The sequence below is a fragment of the Phoxinus phoxinus genome (assembly GCF_949152265.1).
Source record: "Phoxinus phoxinus genome assembly, chromosome: 4".
Classification (NCBI taxonomy): Eukaryota; Metazoa; Chordata; class Actinopteri; order Cypriniformes; family Leuciscidae; genus Phoxinus; species Phoxinus phoxinus.
The window spans coordinates 41323602-41328318 of NC_136879.1; positions in this window are offsets into that span (position 1 = coordinate 41323602).

A 4717-nucleotide genomic window follows, 5' to 3' on the forward strand; every position below is an offset into this window, starting at 1 on the left:
GTATCTGTTAAAAAGGCCCATTGTAAATGTATTTGGATTTGTGTCTGAGACTTGTTCTAGCAATCAGCCAATGTCAGAGCACGCTGTCAAAGCAGCAATGGAAAGACACTAGGCTCCGCCCATCTCCAGCAGGTGGCATTGATTAGCCTTGATATTAAATGGCTCTGCATAGAGTGAATGTAGCAAACGGACTCGATGCTTTCTAGCCATTTGATGTGTGCGTATATGCTAAGAAAGTAAGTTGGTTTATGTATTTAACTTATGTTAATTGTTTGATTGTGTTTGTTTATATATTCCTTGTTTAAGGATACTTCACACAGAAGTAGTGATTTGATTTGTGTTCACGTATTCACATGATGTTGCTAATGGTTCATGGAAGCATTTCTGCTACATCATATTATATATTTATCTTATTGAATTGTGTTTCTGTTATATTGATTATTATCTTGTATGTTTTGTTTAGACCACACATACTCCTGGAACTACACATGTAATCATTTGCACTTACGTGCTAAACCTTGCTTGAAGCTGTATGGGATTATTGTGGAGAAAATAAAGCTACAAAGAACTTTCATGCTGCTTCTTCATGTCTCTAACCGGACATCTGTGGTGAACTAGTCCCCCACTGGCAACCGCAAACTGATTGATTTTCAACAGTTTTTATTATGGTCCTTCGAGCCGGAGCCAGAGTTTCCCACAGTTATGGAGAAGCAGATTTCAGCTGAAGTCCCTGTTGTGCGGCCCAGAAGACAGTCATCTTTCCCAGCACGTTTGCAGGATTATGATTTGACTGGGTATAACCTACATAGATCCTTATCACCACCTAACTATTCTCATAAATCTTCTTGTGCTGCCTCTGTCGACGAGGATGTCAGGATGGACACCCCACAGGCAACAGCACATCAAAGTGATTATCATCTTCCGCAACAGTGGTATGTAACGGATCAGTGGGACCAGCAAATGGATGCCCTGCGGGAGGAAAATGCTGATTTAAGGAAACTCCACCGAGACCTGATTGCCACGGTTCAGCAGCTGAATGATGAGAGAGATGATCTTAAGCAGGCCAACAGTAAGTTTACGTCACAGATGTCTCAATTAGGAGATGAGGTGAAACAATTGCTAAGTTGGAAAAATCAGCAGTCGCAACTTCCTGAGATATTATCTCCACTTCCTGTATCTGGTCGGTCAAAGACCCGAGACCGCCCTAACCCAGTACCAGCCCCACGAAGGCCAAGAGGAATTGAGCAGGTATCAAATGTAAAGCATGCCCAGGCATCTCATGAAGCATTGCAATATAGTAGAACAACGGAAAGTTCGGAAAGCTCAGAGGATTCAAGCAGTCAAGAAAGCTATTCCTCTTCTGTTGATGATGGCATGAGAAACCTACACCTGCGCTCATCCAGGCACCAAAAGGCTAACACCAGCCCACCAGTTGACAGACAGATTAATAGAGGTCAAGATGGAAGACCTGAAGTCAACATGGTTCGAACAAGTCATGTCCGATCTCCCTCTCCACAAGCTTCGTTCAGGCCACGGTACGAGCTATCATCAAGGGGTAGAAGTCATCACCACTCTCCAAGTTCATCGGTTGAAAGAGTATATCGTGGACCTACTCCTACCATTCCTGACCTGATTAATCCAAACCCTAGAGAGTTTGCACGGCTTAAGATTGCTTTGGAAAACATTCTGCCAATCGATTCCACAGAGCGCTTCAAATTCCATATTCTGCTAGAACATCTCAAGCTTGAAGAAGCTCAGCTAATTGCTGAATCTTACAGCAGTTCAAGACATCCTTACTCCAAAACCATGGGTGCCCTCAATAAGCAGTATGGCCAGCCACATCAGATGGCGTTGCAGCGCATAGTGGAATTGATGGAGGGACCAAGCATCAACACTGGAGATAGCAAAACCTTCCGAATGTATGCTCTGAGGGTGAGATCCTTGGTGGGAATGTTGCGACAATTAGGTAAGCCTGGAAAAGTAGAATTGAAATGTGGATCTCATGTGTCCAGACTTCTGACTAAATTGCCACATGATCTGCAGGGCAGTTTCAGAAGATTCATCTATCCATTAGGTATAAAGATTCCTACCCTCCTTGACTTCTCAAACTGGTTAGAATATGAAATCCAAGTGCAAGAAGATTCCACAAGATATGCAAGCCACTCTGGTAGAGGGTACTCATTCAGGTCATCTTGGGATCCACCAAGGAAGGTAAAATCATTCCACAAAGGGACAGAAGTTCTGCTCGGCACTGAGAAATACCCTTCAGCACCTCCATCATTTGTCACAGTTAAGACCACCCTGGCAAACCTTTATTGCCCTTACTGTGATAATAACAAACACTCTTTGAATAACTGCGACAATTTCTCTCAACTCTCCAAATTTCAGAGGCAAAATTGGATTAAGGGCAACAAAAGATGTTGGCGCTGTGGACGGGGCCATAGATCAGCAGAGTGTAATCTTAAGATGCGCTGTAAAGCATGTAATGGGCGTCACTTACTTGTTCTTCATGAAGTTAATGCACGGGGTAGGGAGAAAACCATAGATGGAGAGGACCCATCTGCTAACCCTATCAGGGGTGAGGCCGCCAAGGATGTGTTATTCATTGACAAGCCCCCAGGAAGTCGGAAGGTACTGTTGAAAATATGTAAAGTCATTCTGAGAAATGGAGATCGATCCATGAAAGCTTACGCCATTCTTGATGATGGCTCCGAAAGGAGCATTTTACTGCACACTGCGGCTAGCCAGCTGAAATTGAGAGGTAAGCCGGAGGACTTACCCCTGCGCACAGTCAGACAAGAGTTAAAGGTCCTGCATGGGGCGGCTGTATCCTTCAACCTTTCACCAGCCTGTCAGCCAGACAAGGTATATCCAATTAGCGGAGCTTTCACTGCGCCAGAGCTGGGGCTGGGAGTGCACTGTCATCCTGTTAAGGCTTTACGGAAAAGGTACCGTCACCTTAAAGGACTGCCCCTCCAAGAGATTAAAGCTGGTCATCCAGTTTTGCTCATTGGATCGGACTACCCTCATCTAATTACTCCAGTAGAACCAGTTCGTTTGGGCCCACCAGGAGGACCAGCAGTGATTAGAACTCTCCTGGGGTGGACTTTGCAAGGACCAGTTCAGGCTCTACATCATCGCCTCACAGAGCAACAATGTCTGTTCACAAGTTTGTCACCTTCTGTTACTCTGCATGAACAAGTTGAACGACTCTGGCAGATGGATGTCCTTCCTTGGAGGGATGAGAAGATGAGTACTAGATCAGTACAAGACCAGCAGTCATTAAAACTACTGGAGCAAAAAACTGTCAGAGTTAAAGTCGATGGGATTCAGCGATATGCTACCCCACTGCTCAGAGTTCAAAATATGCCCTCACTTCATGCACCTAAGACAGCAGTAATGCCTCATCTAAGAAGCCTAGAGCGTCGTCTCGGTAAGTCTCCGGAGCAAGCAGCTATCTACCGGGCTGAGATTAAACGACTGGAGGAGGCAGGTTACATTGTTGAACTACAGTCAGGAGCAGAAGACACTCCAGTAAGTTGGTATATCCCACACCATATGGTTGAACATAACGGGAAACATCGAGTGGTCTTCAACTGTTCATTCAGGTTTCAAGGAAACAACCTCAATGAACTGTTGCATCCAGGACCTACACTGACTTCCTCCTTACTGGCGGTGCTACTAAGATTTAGAGAACATTCTATTGCCATCAGTAGCGACATTAAAGGAATGTTCCACCAGATAAGACTCCTTGCTGAAGATCGACCCCTTCTCCGTTTCTTATGGAGAGAGCAAGAAAGAGAAGTGCAGCCCAGAGTCTATGAATGGCAAGTTCTCCCCTTTGGGACCACTAGTAGCCCATGTTGCGCCGTCTTTGCCTTACAGAAGCATATCTTGGAAAGTTGTCAGCCAGGTGGAAAGTTACAGGATGCTGTACTGAAGGCATTTTATGTTGACAATTACCTGCAAAGTCTGCCTTCTGTAGATGAAGCAAGGCTCATGGTAGACCAGTTGCAGAGTAACTTAGCAGATGGAGGATTCGAACTCAGGCAATGGGCCAGTAATGCGCCTTCCACCATCAGTCACTTACCAGCGGCATCCAGATCGGGCAGTGCTGAGCAATTGATTGCCAAGGGTAATGCCTCAAACTGTGAATCAGTGCTTGGATTGAAGTGGAACTGTCAGAATGATACTTTGTCTTATAAGCTCTCTGCTGTAAAATGCCAAGAAGTTACTATGCGCAATATATATAAAGTGCTCGCCAGTCAATATGATCCTCTTGGCTACATCATCCCGTACACCACACGTGCCAAGATAATTGTGCAGCGATTATGGGATAAAAGAAGAGATTGGGATGATCCCAAGTTACCTGAAGATTTGGTGAATGCATGGAACAGATGGACAGAGGAACTCAGTGACTTGCAAAAGATAGTCCTACCCAGATGCTACTGTACTGCACCAAAGGATGCTCTTTCCAGCCAGCGAGATATCCATATCTTCTGTGACGCGTCTGAGTCAGCTTATGGGTCGGTCGCATATCTTCGAACAGAAGACCGGCAGGGAGAAGTGGAGATCACATTCATAGTGGCCAGATCCAGAGTGGCTCCAAAGAAACGGCTGTCAATCCCTCGTCTAGAACTATGTGCGGCCCTGACAGGTGCGCAAGTGGCCAAGACTCTTCAGAAGGAATTGACTTTGCCTATTCAACAAGTTTTCA